The 19,643-nt window shown below is 51.0% G+C and overlaps 2 long non-coding RNA genes across 3 annotated transcripts; one reads left to right on the top strand and one right to left on the bottom strand.

Annotated features, from left to right (window-relative positions):
* Nucleotides 1-2,080: 2,080 nt before the first annotated feature.
* On the bottom strand, nt 2,081-17,869 carry LOC123647545. Of its 2 annotated transcripts, none has more exons than XR_006738280.1 (2): nt 17,651-17,869; nt 2,081-4,254 (listed from the first exon to the last, which is right to left on the bottom strand). It is a non-coding gene; the product is annotated as an uncharacterized LOC123647545 (long non-coding RNA). The 2 variants fall into 2 exon arrangements; XR_006738277.1 differs by lacking the exon at nt 17,651-17,869 and adding an exon at nt 4,764-5,716.
* LOC123647542 lies at nt 4,805-9,073 on the top strand. Its single transcript, XR_006738276.1, has 3 exons — nt 4,805-4,840; nt 8,320-8,399; nt 8,896-9,073. It is a non-coding gene; the product is annotated as an uncharacterized LOC123647542 (long non-coding RNA).
* Nucleotides 17,870-19,643: the final 1,774 nt, after the last annotated feature.

The raw sequence follows: 19,643 nt of genomic DNA, 5'->3' as shown, positions 1-19,643 counted from the left end.
TCCAGGGTTCTAGTCTGGTGTCAGCTCCAACCAACCAGGTGGGGCTGAGAGATCAGACACCTGCCACTGATGAGGCGGAGGCCAAGAGAAGGGAGCCCCCAACCCTGACCCAGCAGGGCAGCCAGGTGAGGCTGACAAGCTTCTACTCCAAGAGTTGCTGTCTAAGCATATCTCAGGGATGACTGTGCCTCCTACTTTCTGGGAGCCCCCCACCTCCCATCCCCACCAGGCTGCCATTGGTCCCATTCTCCTTCCCTGTCCATATCCCCTTTTTGCCTTCTACCCCCTCCCCCAGATGTTCTCCTCTTTTTTGCTTTTGAAATGCTTTCACCTGCAGTGTCTCCTCTCTGTCTGGGATGCTCTTTCTCTCTGGGCCTCTCTGGACTGCCTGGGGCATCCTGTTCATCCTTCCAGCCTCTGTTCAGATGTGGTCCCTGCAGAAAGTCTTTGCCAACCACCGGGAAGGGTAGGCCCCCTGCCATGTGCCTCCAGAGTGGAGCCTGCCTCACCTGAGATTCCCCGAATCACCCACTCGCTGTGAATGTCCACGCGGGCATGGGCTGTGCCTACAGACACAGCACAACACAGACCCAGTTTGTTTCAGGGACGCTGAGGAATACAGTGCAGGGAATTCTTGAATTAGCTTAAGCATGCTGCCATAAAGCTCTGCTGTGGCTGGAAATCCCTTCTGAGATGCCCAGAGCCCCAGAGGCCAAGCGAGAGACAGCGTTGCCATGCCCGCTGCCTTCTGGGTGAGAGGCCCCCCACGCCAAGCGTGGAAAGCCTTGCATTTCAGCTCAAGCCTCCGCCCAGCCAGCTTCTTGCAGGAAGTCTGGGGGTGGCGGTGGGGGTGGGTGGGGGGTGGGGGAAGATCTGTAAGCCGAGCAGGCCTTGGCCAGCTGAAAGCAGGCCTCAGCACAGCAGCCTCACACCGCCCTGCCCACAGAGCTCCGCCGCCCCCACCCCCAGGGACCAGTCTGCAAGAACCTAAGCTTGTATAAACAAGGCCACAGGAAAGCAAGCCCCTTATCTGCTATCAGTTCTTTCTCCAGAGCAGCCACTTGGCTGGAACAGCAGCCGGGAGGTGGGAGCTGGCCATACTCCTCCCCTTTCTCCTTTATCTTTCCTCCCTGGCTGGCTTCTCCTCCCCCGGAGGTGGCCCGAGCTCCCTGGGTCACTGCTCCCCGCCAGCTGGAGAAGGGAGGCAGTAGCTATCTTAACCACCCATGTCAAGGCCGAGTCTCTGATTGTGCTGGGGAGGCTCCCTCCTCCCTCCCTGGGTCCCTCAGGCTGGGGCCGCAGATGTGTTTATCTTGTCGGAGGAGGTGGGAGGGGTGGGGGGCAGCAGTCTGTAGGTCACTGGAAGGGTATGGCATACCCATTGGGGTCCTAGGCTCCAGCTCTGGCATCTAGGACAGGAGGGCTGCATTTTGGTCCTCTTGCTGTCCAAATATCCGATTGGAACAAGACGGACAAGAGTTCGTTAGGTGCAAGGTCTCTTCCTGCTCTAAAATGTTGGGACGGCCAGATAGAAGGCTGCGGGGGAAGGTTGTTGGCTGGAGTGAGTCTGACTGTCTGACTCCTCTCCTCTTCGGACGTCTAATTACATAAGCCTGGTACTGACCCAGAAAGAGGGGGCAGCGGCCAGTATGCTCCAGACTGTCGCATTACACCAGAGGCATTCCAGCCTGAAAAAACCTGTGAACCTAAGGCAGCAGGGTCTGCAAAATGAAAATTTCGGAGCCACATCCTGAAGAAAATAGATGTCTGCACTTCTCAGCCCAGCTGAACTGTGAAGACAGAGGAAGAAGCATGCTCCTCCCCCTCACATGCCCCTCCCTTCTCCCACCACATTCTAGGGGGTCCTTGGAGAAGGTCAAACAGGGGGAGTGGACTCCATTCTTCATGGCCCAAAAGCAAGATGGATGAGAGTACCATGGCATGGAGTAGCCAGGATTCACATCACAGCAAGACTCAAAACCTGGCCAGGTCAGGGGATGTTGGGGATAGAAATGCTTCCTGGGGCTAAAAGAGACCAAAACCCTAAGCGCTTAAAGCAGACATCAGGAGACCTTGAAACTACTATATTGTGGCATTTAATTTTATGAAGATGAGGTTGAGAAAACTATGACAGTAAAATGGTCCTGAACAGGACATGGGGAAAGCGAGAGCTTGAGCGCCAGCCTTGTGACGGGGCTGAGGTGGGCTCACCAGGGTGAACCGGCAGTTCCGGACACTGCCTGCTTCTATAAATGAAGTTTTATTGGAACATTAGTAGCCACATTCATTCGTTCACATGTTATGTATGGCCGCTTTCGTTCTACAACAGCCTTGAGAAGTTGTGACCATATGGCCTGCAAAGCCTAAAATATTTAATATCTCCCTTTTACAGAAAAGGTTTGCTGACCTCAGGGGTAGACCAAAGCAGGGGCCAAAAACTGCACCCCAAAGCAGAAGCTGAGGTCCCTGGTTTCATCAGGGAGCTACAGGTTCTCTCAATGTGCGTCTACCTCCACACCCAAAGGCATCAGGGGATGGAACACAGATACTCCTTGGCTGAGGCAGGAAGGATCAAATTGCCTCCTAAACCCATTTATAATTCATTCAGCTACAAATATATATTGAAGGGTCTGTTCTAGGCCCTTGGGATACACCAGTGAATAAAATTAACCAAGACTCTTTCCTCATGAAGCTTATATTCTATTCTTATACTTGTTTGTGACTCCATCCCAAAACAATTGTCCACCAACTGGATTTTGAGGTCTCTGTTTCTCCCAAGAATTTAGGCTCTCATGGCCTCAGGCAGAACTGACTGCATCGATCCTTGGGTGGTAGACTGTATTATTGTTCGTTGGAGGAGGATTACATTTCCCTGCCCCAGGGGAGTGTAGGTTTGGCCATATGACTTCCTTTAGCCAATGAAACGTGAGCAGAAGTGACAGGTGTCACTTCCAGATGGAAGTTGTAAGAATTAGTGAGTGATTCAGCATGTTGCTCTCTTTTCCCTCTGCTATGAAACCGTGAGTGTCCCAGATCCAGGGGTCCCAATGTCACTCTCTCAGCCCAGGAATGAAAACAACGGAGCAGTCTACAGCCAACTCACAAAGGACATGTAGTAGAAATGCAAAATTACCTTGTTACTGTGGTAACAGTAACCAACCAAGATTTTGTGGTTGTCATGACACACACACTTTGACATTTTTCTACACTAGATGTGTCCCAATAAAGTTGATTATGTGATTTTTTTCTGTTTCTCTACTGACTTTCACTGGGAAGTGATCAACTGATTCCACGAGATGACACTGAATCTTCCACAGACAACATGTACCTTCCCCACCTTCCTTTACACCACGAGCCCTCCCCAGGACCTTTTATTATGCTCCGTTGTCATCTCACAGCTCCCCATATTCTTCTTGTGACTCCTAAAGGACAATGTCTCAGATCTGGGTTGTGATCTCACAGTTTTTAAATAGGTGGAACCATCTAACTCATATATAGCAATCTGAACACTCCAGATACGTCGGCTGGTTGCATAAAGTACATCCATGTGCTCATCCTCGCCCTCCATTCTCAGTTCAGGGTGTTACACGTCCGCCCTCTCTGCCCCATCCCTGCGCCGCAGCAGGCTCCCCTGCAGCCGGCCGTTCTTGCGCTGTGGTATGTGCCCTGCTTTCTTGTCAAAAGCCTTTGCCTTCCGGACTGCTGCACACCTTTCCTCTCTCTGTTTCTACCCTGGCCGGCCCAGGCAGGCCGCAGGTGTTGGCTCGGCTTGCCGAAGCTGGAATCCCCAGGTTGGAAAGGCTGGTGTGTTCCTAGAGAAATATTGGAGCGTTTACCCAGGCGAGGATGGAAGCTGCCATCTGTGCATTCGGCAGGAGGGAGATGGGTTCTGATCTTTGCCTCACATGGCGGACAGACCCACGGAGACGCTGGCTGAGCAAGGTGGAAAGCCAGGGCTGGACGCAGTAGGTAGAAAAGGTGAAGAAACAAACAGGAAAATGTGATGCCAATGAGGTACAGGAGCTCTGGTCCCCCTCCTAGCCCAGAGCTCCCCCGTTCTGGGAGACTCAGGAAGAGAAGCTCAGCATTCCTTGCCTTCCCGGAAAGCCAGGTGAGCCAGTGTGGGTGTACACATCCGAGAGGGAGAGGAGAGGGCAGAGGGGCTGCAGGGAGGAGCACCCTCCGGAGCCCTGCCCCCTCCTCTCACCCTGCTCCAAAGCTGCACGCAGCAGATCCCGGTGCAAGTTCGCAGTCCTGGAAATGGGGAGGAGAGAGAAAGGTCAAGGTTAAGGCCTTCTGGGAGTGTATGGGGGTGGAGGCAATTGAAAGTCCTCAATCCTCTCCCAGTTCCTGAGCTAGTGGAGGGAAAGTCCTTTGTAAACGGAAACACCCTGCAAGCATAAAGCAGTGCCTGGTCCTTACTATGATGCTGATTGTTATTCACTCTCCCCTTTGCCCCAGGACTCAGCCCAGGTTCTCACCTGATTATAACTCCATTAACATCTCAAAGTGACTCTGGAACCTAGCATGTGTCACTGCCACAGGCTCAATTTCTCCTTAAGGGCACAGGGCCTGGCCATGTCCCCAGGCTTGTAGGAAGCTCTGTGATCTGTGGCATTTTGAGTGTCCTGTCTCCCCCTGTCCCTCTCGGCCAGGGGACTCATCCTCTGGCTCCACCGCCCAAGTCCCCCTCCCTCCTGAAGCCACATCTCATTCCCCTGCACCTCCTCCTCCCATCCAGCTGGAGATCAGCAGAGACCCACCTGGCGGGACCGCACCCTGACACAGAGACAGGGGACATCTGGAGGGCTCCAGGGATGGCACTCTACCAAGCTTGGAAGTAAGTCGATTGTCTTCCTCTCCTTTATGCCCCAGCATAGTCCAGGCCATCGTAGTTCTCTGGCTGGCCCTGGCACTGAGGTCACTGCCCTGTCCCCCCGGTGGAGACCACCTTCCTTAGGTGGCACCCCAAACTCCAGGCCCTTAGTGGTTTTGTCAGCACCTCCCGTCCTGTGACCCATCCTCTCAAGCTCTGCTTTCCCCTGAGAGGCGGCCACCCAAGTACCGCAAGGCCTCAGGAGAGAGAAGCACCCAGCACCGTGGTGTCATGTGGATGCCACATGGGACGTGGTCCTCGCCTTCAGGGGAGTCAAAGAAAGAAAACACATACCTGGAGAAAGAAACTGATTCAAGGCGGTCAAGGCCATGAGCAGTGCTCTACGCTCTGCAGAGCTCATGGAGCCCAGAGTGGGGCCCAGGCCTTAGGGAAGATGAGCTTCATCTGCCCAGGGAGGATGGGATAGGCCCTGCTGCCCTAAAACATTCCAGACAGATGAAGCTCCCTCCTGTGTGGGAAAGGCCCCCGTGGCTGGAGGCTCTGCGGCAGCCCAAACAATCCACGCGGGCTGCTTTCCCTTGGCCTTTCTCAGACACAGCATGTACACTGCGGCCTGAGTCCCCACTTGTCCCAAGGGACGGCAAGCAGGTGGTCACCAGCCTCAGGGCAACCACCCTTAGTGGACCAGAAGCTGGGCGGTCAGGGAGGACTCGGCTGCGGAGAACCAAGGAGACCGGCCAAGGGGGGCCTTTCGGGAAACGGCTGAGCAACCCCAGCAAGTCACCTGCCACCAGTTTCTATGATGCAGAGATACGTAGTTAACCACCATCCCAGCAAGGGCATGGCAGGTGTTGGTGGCTGTGCTGGAGATAAGGAAACCCCAACTTGCTGGGTAGTGAGGATAGTTAGGAATGAAAACACAGCCAGGTTGTAGGAGGAGGTGGCCCCACGTCCCAGGGCCAGGGAGTTAAATCTCTGAACTGAGGGGGCTGTGAAGTGAGTGTGGTTCTGTTGTGGCTGCTGGTCACATATCTGCCTAGTGTGACCAATGGCCCAGATGATGTGGGCAAAGGAGCAGGGAGGGTGTCCCTGGGAGGGCTTGGCAATGAGGGAACAGGACCTGCCTGGCCTCAAGAGCTGCTCATCACCCCAGGACCCAGCTTCCCTGGAGAGACACACGGGAAGAGCCAGGTGGGCAGAGGAGGTCGTCTTCCATTCTGTCCTCGTCCTTTGGCCCAACCACAGCCTGCCATAAGCACCACAATGGCCAAGGTTTGTCGAGCACTTACTATGTGCTCCTCATACCATTGCACAGTGTGCGGAGATCTCATTTGCTCCTCCCCTAACTCACAACAGCTCTGTAACACGGGTCAGGATGTGACCCCCACTGGACACATCGCAGGGTCACACAGCAAGAAGTGCCGCTCAGCCCTCCTCTCCAGCTCCCCTCACCACCACATAATGTACCCTCCCTGCGAGGGCATACACTTGTATTATTCCCACGTCACAGAGAATATTGAGGCTCAAAGAGGTTAAGTGCCTTCTCCAGGGTTATGTAAGGAGCAAGGGGGCAACGTCGGGATTGAACCTCAGGCTTTCTGACTTCAGAGTCCACACTTGTCATCACTCCCCTCTACTGCCTCTCTTCCCAGCCCCCAGCCCCCACAGAAAGTACAGAGTACGGTTCAGCCTATTTCTTCCAAAAAGAATCCCTTTCTCCCAGAGTAATGTGATCTGTAAGATGAAAATGCACGTGGGGGCAACACCCTCCACTCTGTGTGAGGATGGGCTCTGCAGGCTGCGTAGACACAGGTGTGACCATGGCAAGGACAGAGAAAGGGGGTCGTGCTGGGTAGTAACTCACTCCGCACTATTAAGCAGACCTAGCATTTCAGCTGCTCTTTCTACATCCCGTAATTTTAAGAACAGGTCCCTTTGTAAGATCATGTGGGCATGGAATATCATTGCATGGGATGTCACCGTGCTGATGACTTTTTAAAATTATTATTATTTTTAGAGACAGGGTCTCATTCTTTTGACCAGGTTGGAGTGCAGTGGTGTCATCATAGATCACTGCAAACTTGAACTCCTGTGCTGGGCTCAAGTGATCCTCCTATCTTAGCCTCCCAAGCAGCTGGGACTACAGGTGTGTGCCACCACATCCATGCCCAGCTGACTTTTTGTTTTTTTAAGAGATGGGTCTCACTATGTTGCTGAGGGCGGTCTCAAACTCCTGGCTTCAAGTGATCCTCCCTCCTCAGCCTCCCAAAGTTCTGGGATTACAGGTATGAGCCACCGTGCCTGGCCTCTCTTTGGTTTTTAAACCACAACTCCATAAGAGTCCATAAGGTGAGTATTCTCCCATTAAACAGAGGGAAAAACTGAGGCTAGGAGAAGTGGAATGGCTTGACTGAGGACACCCAGTTTGTAAGAGGGAGAGGCGAGATGCAAACCCAGGCCTCTCGGGTGCCCAAAGCCAAGCTCTCTCATAGACCAGCTGCCTCCCCAGCCCCAGAGTGACAGCCTCTCTCATTAAAACTCACTAGGCCTGTGGGCTGCAGAGGCTGTGTCACCTCAGTGGACGGTCTGTTTCTTCTGGTCTAAGGGAACTCAAGCCTGGAGCTTTCTACTGCCCATGTTGGGAACATGGGAAGCGGGTGTTTTTCTTCCCTGCAGCCTGGGTGGTTGTTTCCTACAGCGCATCCGCCCGGAGAATGAGCGGAAGAAGTGGCTTCCGGCTGGGGCAGGGAGGAGCCGGCCTCTTCCCACCCTCCACAGAAGCGATTTTTACTCCAAAGTAGCAGCTACTCTGCCTTGCCCTTGGGGTAGTTATTACATTTGCTTTTAATATAACTGATTTAATTAATTATAAGTTTGTCTGATTTCATATTTAGTAATGACTGTGTTGAACAGGTGACTCCCAAAATGCATGAAAATTTACCAGTTAGCTCTCATGAACCAACATTATATAGGACCAATTACTTCTCAGGGCTGTTGTAAAACCAAATGAGATAACCTCAGTGTCCACCAGCAGGTTGCTAGAACCAGCCGTGCGACCTTGGGCAAGCTTCCTCACCACAGTGTGCTTCAGGCTGTGCCCACCCGTCAAACAAGGCAGTGGTAAGGATTATATGAGAAAATGTAGGTAAAGAACCTAGCCAGGGCAGGACCATGGTGACAACAGTGCTCACCAAGGACCAGGCACTCACTCTCGGGGTCCCAATGGTGGAAGGTTGGCACCTGAGTGCCTCCTTAAATTGTGTATGCCCGGCATCTCACTTGCCTCCAGCCCCACTCTTGGCACATAGTAGGTACTTGCTGTTCCTACTCCAACAGCTCCAAGGACAGTGCAACTTAACAGTGACATAAAGATGAGAAAAGTTATCTAACAATACATGAGAAAAACAATAGCACAGTACATTGTCCTGGGGCATATGGTAGACACACAATGAGCCTTTCAGATAATGAGAGTTATATTTCAGCAAATAACCGCTCCCGCCTGCCGAGGAGACTGAGCCATCTCTAGAAGATCCAGACCTGTTTCTGGAAGCAGCTGCTGCAAGTAAGAATTTCTTTGCATTAATGTGAAAGATAAAAACACTAGTGTTCAAAATGTACTTTCTACTACATAGTAGGTAGATCCATTTTGTAGTATTATTCTTTCCCCAAAATGCTTACAGTGAAATCTATCCTGTGGTTTCCCAAGCTCCCTAACACCCCACTGGGCACCAACCCCCAGAGTTGGTGGTGGGAAGAGGGGAAGATGCTAAGACATTGGCTGTATCCGGGGCTGGGGGGAAGGAGAGAGCTGTACGGGCTGGAGGGGGTGAGAGGATTTCACCTATTGAGAATATAGGGAAGGAGAATTGGGGTTGATGTCTTGAAAAGGGTGATGGAAAAATTCTAAAAGCATGTAACATTTCAAAAGATACAACTCTCAAAGCTCTAAATCATTTCCTTTTGATGCAATATTTGAGCAGATTCCAGATTAATAGTGAGGTCTTGCAATAAGAGGATTGGATCAGGAATTCAAAGATCTGGTTTCCATTCCTTACCAGCTCCAGACTTTGGGCAAAGCATTTGACCTCTAGGAGCTTCACTTTCTCCATTTGCAAAGTGGGGAGGTGGTGAGGAGCAGAGGAAATGAAGAGCTTCCACATCAGTGTTGACAATGGCTGTGAACTTGTGGACCATTTGAAGATGTCCAGTCAATGATGCTGAGAGCCAAGAAGTTCCCTTTGGCTTCCAAGATGCATCATGAGCACCACAGGTGAGGGCCACTCATGCAGATCAACCGTCAGCCGGGAATATTGAACTCTACATGCTTAGTTCACACCCATGTCTTAATATCGAAGGTGATCTGTGCCTTCCAGCAGGTCCACACCACCAGGGAGCGAGGATGGGGGGCAGAGGCTCAAAGCCTTTCTTCACGTACAAGTCTAGCTCCCAAGTTCAGGAGGATCTCCCTCCTCTGAAGGTGGGCTGGCTTCTCAGGACCTCACTCCTCCCTGCCTTGTCTGGTCCTTTAGATCCAGACCTTGGGAGAACTCTTGGCTTTGCTCTCTTCTGAGCCTGACCGAGCCATAGGAACACCATGGGTTTTACATGGCAGCACAGGTAACTCAGGAAGGGCAGTGAGGTAAAGGAGAAAAGGCCAGAGACATTCAGGAGGCTGGCCCATCTACTTGAACATGAGCTGTGGGGTGTGGGGAAGGCTGTGACCCAAAAGCGGAGGTGTGGCCCCAGGCAGCCCATGCAACAGACCCAGACTGCTACCTGTATCCCTCCCCATGTCTTGACAAGAGCTATCACTCCACTTAAGGTACACAGCAGGGCCACATTGTCTACTGTTTTGAAGCTCTTTTACATGGTTTTTTATAAGTGTATTTCTTCTTTGTTTTAACAAGGAGAGAAATTAATACCACCTATGTTTTAAGTAGATGTCAGATTTTCTTATGCTTAAAAGCAAACTTTAAGTGTTAATAATCCAAAGGAAGCAGTAACAATCCATGTGATCCACTCACCTGGTTCTTTCTATACAAATATCTCCTATTAAGGAAAAAATGCTTATTAGATAAGCAAGTAAAAGTCGTTCAAAAGTAAACTGCTATATTCAACTTAGCTGGGCTCTTTCCTGCTCTCCCACCCACACAGAAGCCTCAATAAGTAGAGACTTAATGTGCTATCCCTCAGAGGTCACTGCCTTCTTAAAGATGACCAAAGGAAAGGACAATGTTTAACAGAAAGCATCAGTGGAGGAGATAGTATAGGACAGAGACTTTCTCATACTTGAGCCAACAGCTTCTGACTCCTACTATGTCTAAAATAGCAGAACAAACACTGGTTTTGATTGTCTATCAGATCACAAGATGCCTAAGGGCGTGGGCATGTGGTTGATGATTTGCAAAAATGGCCACAAGTGTTCCTCTTCTGTATCTAGCCTCCTAAATAGGACTTTGTAGCTGCTGCCATTGAGAGGCAGAGTCTATTCCCCTTGAACCTGGGCTGGCCTTGTGACTTGCTTTGGCCAATAGAATGTGATAGAAGCTTATGTGCCAGTTCCAAGCTTAGCCCTCCAGAGCCTTGCCTGCCCACGCCCATTCTCTTGGAGTGCTGCTGCCACCATGAGAACAGGCCCCGGCCAGCCTGCTGGAGGATGAGAGACCACGTGGAGCAGAGATAAGCTGTCCCAGCCAAGACCCTCTTAGACCCCAACAGTCCTCAGCCTACCTGCCAGCTGACTGCAGATGTACAAGTAAGCCCCGCTGAGGTGAGAAGAACCACCCAGCTAAGCCTGGCTCAAATCGCCTACCCACCAAATTGTGAGCTAAATAAGTAGTTGTCATTTTAAGCACTAATTTTTTGGGTGGTCTGTTATGTAGCAAAAGCTCCATGATACAAGACAGGTGTAGTACCTCCAGGCTCCGGTCATGATGCTCAGCCTGTGTGGAGAGAAGAGAGGCTGCAGGTGCAATTGGTGCCACCACATCCCTTCATCCTCACCATTTTGGTGCATGTCTGTCCCAATCCAATGGCCAGTCCCTGGATCTATGCCTGTGGGCTCTCTCTGGCCACCCTTACGGCAGGCCAGAAGTGCCAACAGCCCTCAACCCATGCCTAAAGGCATTTAGTGTATAAATACCCCAGCTCCCTCACCCCCTGCGTACACTATCTCTGAGCCATGTGTCCCCCACTGGCTCTCAGATCTTCCCAGTAGCATCAAGGTCCAGCTATCCAGGTGTAACTGACTTGATAGCAGATCCTGTACTGGCTGCCTTCCCTTCTCTGACTCACTTTCCTGCTCGCCTATTGGTGCTTCCAGGAACCACCCCTCAGATAGACTGCTTGCGCTCAAATCTGTATCTCAGGGTTTGCTTCTAAGCAACTAAGGCAGCAGAGGCAGGGCTACCACCAAAACCATTGCTGTCATCAAGCCCCTCACCACTGGGTCTCACTGCTTCTCCCAGCCCCGTCAGGGAAGCAGCCGCACAGATGTTGCCCACTCACCGACTCGCACTGCCACTGAGCACAAACGTCCCAACACGGCCCATCACATGGTTTAAAGGACTGCTACCTCCACCGTCTGGCTTTGTGAACAGTTACTGCTTTTTCCTTCACTTTCCAATCAACCATCCATGTCGTCTCATACTCAGGAGGGTGGAGGAGGAAAGACTCAGAGAAGAGGAAAAGCCAGACATAGAACAGAAAGGTGTGGAGCAAGCTGGGCTGTCCCCACCTGTCCCTTTTACCCTACCCAGATCTGGCAAAAAGCCCAACCTGAGCCCCCAGTAGGATGTGGTACTTAGAGCAACAAGCTCAGTAAACACAGCCCCAGCCTCCAAGGGCCCAGGGGTCATCTGCCCAGCACACACATTCAAAGATATTTACCGAGTGCTTGTTACATGCCAAGCACTGCTCTGGGTGCTGGAAGATGGCAGGGAATGGAACAGACTGAAGCCCTTGCTCTCATGTAGCTTATATTCTAGTGGAGAGACACAATACACATATAACACACACACACACTACATATATGTATCACCCCAGGCCAAGGGCTTCTGTCTTAGAGCCTCATAGAACAGAGGGAGCAACAGTGAGCATGGGTTCTGGGGTCAGACAGGCCTGCATTCAAATCCTGTGTCCATCCTCAAGTAGCTGTGTGACCTTGGGCACATTAGTTAACCTCTCTGTGCCTGTTTCCTCCCTGTGAGGCAGGGAATAACAGCAGTACCTACTTTACAGGTTGTTGGAAAGTTGGCACACATAAGCCCTTAACAAACCTCAACTATTAGGACTATCCTTAAGATAGTGCCCCTGTGTTACATAACCTGACACGTTTCCAACAAACTCAGCTGGTGCAGGAGCCCAGCAGGGAAGGTATGGGAGGGAGGCTGGTGGGCTACATTCCTTCAACATAGATGCCCTTTGTTTGTATATGCATGAAGCAATAGGCTTTCTCCTATTGCCTGTTGGTTTTTTTTGAAGTCCTCTTAGGCTTTTATTTTTCATATTCTTGATAGAGACGTGAGTATAGAGAAATATTTTTCTACTACTGGGGGGAAAACGTTCCGGAGGTCCTGGGGACATGTAGGGAGTGAAGAGGACTAGGGAAAACTGTAGAGCACAAGCCCCATCTTAAAAGAAACAGGTGCGGCTGGGAGTGGTGGCTCACACCTGTGATCCTAGCACTTTGGGAGGCAGAGGCGGGTGGATCGTTTGAACTCAGGTGTTCAAGACCAGCCTGAGCAAGAGCAAGACCCCGTCTCTACTAAAAAAATAGAAAGAAATTAGCCGGACAACTAAAAATATATAGAAAAAATTAGCCGGGCATAGTGGCATATGCCTGTAGTCCCAGCTACTCGGGAGGCTGAGGCAGAAGGATTGTTTGAGCCCAGGAGTTTGAGATTGCTGTGAGCTAGGCTGATGCCATGACACTCTAGCCCAGGGGGCAGAGTGAGACTCTGTCTCAAAAAAAAAAAAAAAAAAGAAAAGAAAAGAAACAGGTGCTTCTTAGACCCATGTGGCCGATGCCAACAGGGAATATGAGCCCTGTGACCAGATATCCCAAGATTTCAAGAGATGCCCAGAAAGCTGGCTTATTATTTTAAAATCTCTTGGTTTTTGTTTGTTTTCTTCTTTTTAGAGACAGGGCTTTTCTCTCTTACCCAGGCTGGAGTGCAGTAGCACAATCACAGCTCATTGCAGCCTCAAACTCCTGGGCTCAAGCGATCTTCCTGCCTCAGCCTCCCAAGTAGCTGGGACTACAGGCACGAGCCCCACACCCAGCCCCAAAATCTCTTGATTTTTAAGTGCTGGCTCAAAATATTTAGAAACACTGTGTAGAGCACAGTACATTTTAATGGGTTAGTGGGCTGGCTCAAACCCATGGGCAGTGACCTTTAGACCTCTCTGTCCCTTTGCTCCCTCTGCAGTCTGGGTTCTTCATTATGAAGGGCCACCAAGATACGCAGCTCCAGGGGGTGCCATTCACATTCAATTCCTGTGTGGCTCAGGGCAGTAAGCAGGGTTCCTCTGAAGCTCCCAGAGCCAGGCCAGTGCGGAGCTGCAAGAGAACTCTCTGCAGACAGACAGACAGATGCTGGCCGCCTCTGCCTCCTTAGCACTAAGTGTATCACCCAATTAGCAGAGTCTCATAAGCTGTACCATCCTATAATTATCTGCTCTCATGTTAGCCTTTTGTTATATCAGTATGAAAATGCTACCCACAGTACAAAATCCCATCTCGTTAATTGATGGTGTCATTAGTTTGTGTCTTGTCTCCTCAACGAAAATGTAAACTCTTTATGAATGAGGATTGCACTCTATGCCTTTTTGAACCGTATAGCACCTTTTACATTGTAGTGGTACCCAGTACCTATCCACATGTGGATGGATTCATCACAGAGGTGATTCTGAATCTGTTGCTATTGTGGGTAGCACACTTTAGGATACAGAAGAGGAGAGCTCTTGCAGGAACACGCAAAAGAGGAATATGCACTTAACAAAACTTAACGATAAAAAAATTAGTCATCTCTGTGTCTTCCATGTCAACATGCACCAGCCATACAGTGTGATCCTGCAACGAAGGTTGTTTCAATGTTGTCATAAAGAGTAACTTATTTTGCATTTTCTCACCAGTAAAATGGAATCATCCAGGCTTATTAGCCATCTTCGGGAGCAGCCAGACAGAAGGAAGAAAGTATAAACTGACTCCATTTATAAAGTATGTTTGAAATCAGAGAGTAATACGTATGTTGTGACTGGATGCATTGTTAGGTGGTTAATGTATATCAGAAAAAAAAATCCTCAATATGTTAACTTATGCCTGAGTTTAACTGTCTATATTTAACCTGATGATTATTCAATTAAGCAGTCTGTTCCCTTGGAGTCCAGCTGTAGTCTTTATAATTTGTTATACAGAATACAACCGTAATTCATTTGCACTTGTATTTACTCTGCGCTTCCCAAGGCTACTTAATTCTTTTTTCTGTTTTAATAGGCCTAGAATTCCTAATAAAAGAGAATCAAACAAACAATTTGAGAACAGAGGAGTGAGTACAAACACGGAGTACTTGAATCGCAAGGTAGTCCAGCTGGAAAGAGCCTCGACGAGATAGCTGAATCCAACTCTCTCCTTTTACAGACGAAGAAACTGGGATCCAAAAGGGTGGGGTGACTCGCCCAAGGACACACAGCCAGTGAGGGGCCACATGCCTGATTCCCAGTGCTCGCTCCCTACTCATTAGCCTTGGGACACCACGGCTCCCTCCAACACCCACAGTTGGGCTTTTGAAGGGCTGATTCCTTAGGACGACGGGCTCTCAGAAGCTATGACGCCTACGCCAATAGCAAATTCCATCCATTCCGTATTTGTTGAGTGTCTGCTAAGTGCCAGGCATCAATCTCGACCCTGGAAATAGACCGGTGATCACGAGCCCAGGCGCCTGCCCCGCCAGACTTACCTTCCAGTTGAGTGAGATGACGACAGAGGAGTCAAGCATTAAATGAACGTGGCACTTTAAGAGAGTGATAAGTATTGAAATATTAAACCAGGATGGCACCGCAGAGAGTCAGGAGGAGGAGGGGGCTGCTTTGGATACAATTTCCCTGACTCAGGGGAGGTGGGGGGGGGGGCAGCACCTAGTTTGGGTTTGAACATTACCAACAACAGGAAACTCACTATCTCCCAAGGCCAATTTAGCTTGCTAAAAAGGTCTTCCCTGGACTGAGCTGAAATCCACCTCCCTGGGACTCAAATTTCAGTAACTCATTCTCAGAACGTCCCAGAAACCATTTAGCTAATAGATGTTAAATGTCAAATGCAGAGCATATCCTAAATTAAGACAGTTGTTTCCACGTTTTTAATGTGAAATAGCGTGTTTGGGAAAATACAACATACCAGGGAGATGACTTACATGTACTCATTCAGCCTATAGTTCATAAAAGTGTTTAAAACCACCACTTCAAAGGATGTTCAGACAGCCAACTTCTAGAGACCTGGACCAGTCCATGTGAGTCACCTGACATCATTAGAGGACACACCAACTCCCTTCCGTCTATAACTCTCGTGGGGTTTTACAGCATCAACACTGCTGGCTACACTGCGCTGTCGTTCAGCATGAAATCTAGCTCTGTACATGGTGCTTTCTGAGATAGTCATGCAAGCATAGAACTAAGAATTCTTCTGGCCCAACCCCCTTATTTCATAGACAAGGAAAGGGAAGCCTGGAAATAGGGAGTGCTGGCCAGGGTGGGACTTGTCCCCTCAGCCCCCAAACCAGGCTGTGTGTGGTTTTGCAGCTGCACCAATGTATATCCCCCAGCTTTGCCTGTGTGTTGGGATGGACTTCCAATCCTCCAGAGATACTTAGTTCATGTTCTCAAAGAGAAAGCTGAGCTCCCTAATCCCTTTTCCATGTGGACCTGCACTCCAGAAACCTTCCCAGAACATCTGACCACACGCTGAAGGGGTTCCCCATTTGGGTTTGATGTGCATTACTTGGGTTGCTCCTGTCATCTACCGTGGGGGAAGATGCAGCTCCTGCTCTAAACTGAACCGAACGCTGCAGGAGGCACAGAGAGAAGCAAAGGTCAGGAACAACACAGAAGTCAAAAATATTTCAGCTTTTACCTGAGTCTAAAAGTCTGCCTGAACCAACTGCCCAGCTGCCCGATGCCTCAGAGTGCTGTAGACTGGGGCGGGAAAACGGTCAGCGACAGGGGAAGAATGACGCTTAGGGGGACAGTCCTTCCTGAGCCCTGCCCTCCTTCGCCAGCTTGAGGCCATGGGGGAGGATCCAAGCGGTGTCTGTGCCCATCTGGCCGTGCCCCCTTCCTCCTCCCCGGCTGGCACTGCTGCTGGCTGTAGCTCTGAGAACCCACCATGCTTCCCCCTCTGACCCCGGCATTAGCAGGAATGAACAGCTTCCTTGGATGGAGGGGAACTGCTGGAGTGCAACTGAATAGTTATGGACAGTATCTCTTAGAAAAGAAGGCATCAAAAGGAGGAACGCCAACTCCAGCCACCATCCTGGTGCCTTCCACAGTGGGCCCCAAGGTCACAAGTTTCAGGTAGACGATAAGGCTGGTAGCTTATTAGAAAGTAAGCAGCTTAGCCCTTAGAAGGCTCCTTCCAGATCACTCATCAGGCAGAATAACACCCTTCTGAGTGATTTCTCCCACCGCCAGCCGTGCAGCAACACAGCCCAGACATGGACTTGGTTTCCAGAGCAGCTGCTGCAGCTGAAGGTGAGCCCAGTGCAGGTGCCATCTGTTGCCCCCTTTGAAAAGAGGCAGAAAGCAAGCCCAGTCTCTGCTTGTGACCCCAGAGAGGGTGTAGTGCTGCAGAGAGGGTGTCAAGATAAGATGGAGACACCTCAGAGAAGGATGGGCTAAGGGGAGACAAGTTCTCCTCCATGACTGTGGGTCCCCAGGGGACAGTGAACATTGGAACCCAGACCTGCTGAGTGACTCATGCCATTTGACGTCTGCCTTCCTCTACAAAGTGGGGCCTGAGAGCATGGGTGTTGCAGTCACACAGGCCTGGGTCCAGGCTCGGTGGTATACAGTTGTATAGTTGGGAATAGTGGCTTCTCCCCGAACCCGACTTTCCCCACTTGTAAAATGGAGCTAATGATAGTATGTACTTGCAGGGACTATCAGATGTGACCATGTGATGGAGGGCTGAGCCTAGCACCTGCCATGCATGTACGCCTCAGCAAATGCTGGCTCGTGTTATTTTTGTTATGTAAATTTTAGTGCAACGTGCACACCACATGTCCATTTGAGGCAGAAAACACAGAGGGTGGCCAAAGCGGCAGAGCACCAGGTTATGACTCTAGAACATCCCTGGAGGAAGGGCTTGTCACTCTAAGGACTGCGAGTGGCTCTCACACTCTCAATATGACCTTTGTCCAATGTCTTTTCATTTCCAGAGCTCCTTCCTCTCCATCTCATTTGATCCTCACCACAGCCTGTAATGTGGGCAGGGTGGGTATGCTTCCTGTACCCCATGCTTAGAGGAAAAAACAAGTCTCAGAGAGGTTATGTAACTTACCCAAGGTCACACAGCTTGGAGGTGGTTGAGCAGGGTCACAGGTCTAGGACTGGATTTAATGAGTTAATACACAACTGTATGACTGTGCCAGTTTGCCTCTCCATTGAACTAGATGCAGTCATCATCACCATCCCATTTAAAAGTGAGGAAACTGAGCTCTAAGCTGCTTACTAAGTTTTTGCTTAAGATCACAGAGTAACCCTGAAGCCCAGCAAGGGACTTGAACCTGGGTCCCTCTGACTCCCAAACCAGCTCCTTACCCTGGGCAATAGAGCCTCCCACGGCCCTGGAGTACTGGGATCAGCAGAAATGAACTCCGGTCCATGTGGTCATGAGCTGCTTTTCCCTGAGCCACAACTGAGAGTCAGGGTCAGGGGGCAGCTACCCAACTAGCTCCAGGTGGTGAGCAAATCACCTTAGTTTTGGCCATTGCCAATATTTATCTTCCTTGTACCCCCAGCTGATAGCGCAGGCACAGTCATCACTCACAGCCCTGTACTTTGAGACTCTGGCTTTGCCAACATTTCGAAACAACTGCAAACAGCCTGAACGTGGAGGAGGTGTCCTGTCCACTGACCCAGAGCTGGCTCTCCTGGGCTGTCCCTGCCTGGCTCCTCGGGGACTAGTTTCCCACGCCAGTAACTCAGATGCCACCATTTGGGACTCCCAAGGAAAGCACCGTAGGCCCTCAGGCCAGGTTTCTCTGTTAGCCAAGCTTCACCCACCAGGAGGTGGGACGCTCAGTGCCGACCTGACCTCAAGAAAAGGCCAAGGTTTTGCCCTGCTCCCCAGCTCTTCGAATCCCTGCCTGCTGCCCAGCAGGCCTTGGAAGGGCCATACGCAAGGCAGCAAGGGGCGGCCAGCAGCCGGGCTCACCTAGCTGCCTCCTCCCCCTCTGAACTCAGGTAGCGCTCCAGTCAGTCCAGCCAGACATGATTAAATGGTTGGCTAGGTGCAGGGGTGGGAGACCCTGGGGGAAGAAGGGCACAGGGCCAACTCCCCGAGGCAGCCCCAAGGCACCCTTTGGTCTGTCGATCATTAACAGAAGCCACTTCAACGGCAGGCAAAGAAGGAGAAAGTCCAAGAGGATGGCCTGCCCCCTCCCCCCGGCTCCCTCCTCCAAATGTGCCAATCCAGGGCCTCGTGGGACATGAGATCACAGCATTGGATGGAGGGGGTGTGTGCAGGGTCATCTAATCCAACTGGTCGCCTCTCCCGCTCCTGCAGAATCTCCACGAAAGGCCGAGAGGGACGGGAATTAACACTGGTTGATCTGCAGTCACTGTGTGCCAGGGACTGTGCCAAACATGTTCCCTGTGCCGGCCTAGACACTGTGGCACCGTGTGAAATGCAATGATGGAGCTAGCCTGGCGGGGTTCAAAGCCTGACACCGTCTGCTGTGTGACAAATTAATGAACTTCTCTGCACCTCAGTTTCTCCATATGTAAAATGGGGATAGTAGAGAACTTCCTCTGTGGGGTCATTATGACCATCCAATGGGTTAGCAATACACATGACATTCCTAGAAGACTACCTGGCACTTATGAAGAGCTGTCATTACTAATGGCTCTGTTGATCCTCACAGTAGCCCCTTGAGATGCAGCTGAAAAGTCCAAGGTTGAGTCATTTACCCAAGGCACAAGCTGGTATAATGGGAGCCGGGATTTGAACCCTGGTCCAAGGGCTCCATCCAGTACCCCTTCTTCCTTTGTGCCACGGCTCCTTACCCCTGCCATGATCCACTCTACCCATCTTACGTTTGGCCCCCACTCTCTGTTGGATCTTAAAGGCCCTCCTTTCACTAGAGTGCCACTGAGGCAGAGCAGACCCCCATCCTTCCTCCTGCCAACGAGGCTTCCGGGCCAGGGAAGGCAAGTCATTGCTCAGTGGCCAAAACAGCTCATTTCTTTGAGCTGCTCCAAGGGAAGACCTTCAGCCCACAACCGGACTGTGGGTTTCAGGGCCAGCAGCCACGGAGGCCCTGCCTACCCAGGGCAGAACTCGTGCTGAGATGCCCCAGGGAGGGGCAGGCGGGGAGGCCTTGTGCCCCAGGACGCTGGCTGACAAAGCAAGGCCTTACCTTTCCTGCCCCACTTCCCTTCGTGGAGGCCTTACCTTCTGCTCCCTCTGTGTGTTTCCTATCCTCCCCCGCTGTGAGGGAGCTCAGAGATGAGCTTCCCTGCCAGCTCTGGGCTCACACCTCCCTGGCAGCCAGAGCACAGGCTGCTGCCGAGGCCCCTTTATCTTCTAATG

This window comes from Lemur catta, chromosome 1, assembly GCF_020740605.2.
Source record: "Lemur catta isolate mLemCat1 chromosome 1, mLemCat1.pri, whole genome shotgun sequence".
NCBI classification, from domain to species: domain Eukaryota; kingdom Metazoa; phylum Chordata; class Mammalia; order Primates; family Lemuridae; genus Lemur; species Lemur catta.
Note: the sequence above shows the minus strand (reverse complement) of the source record. Positions and strands in the feature narration are given on the sequence as shown.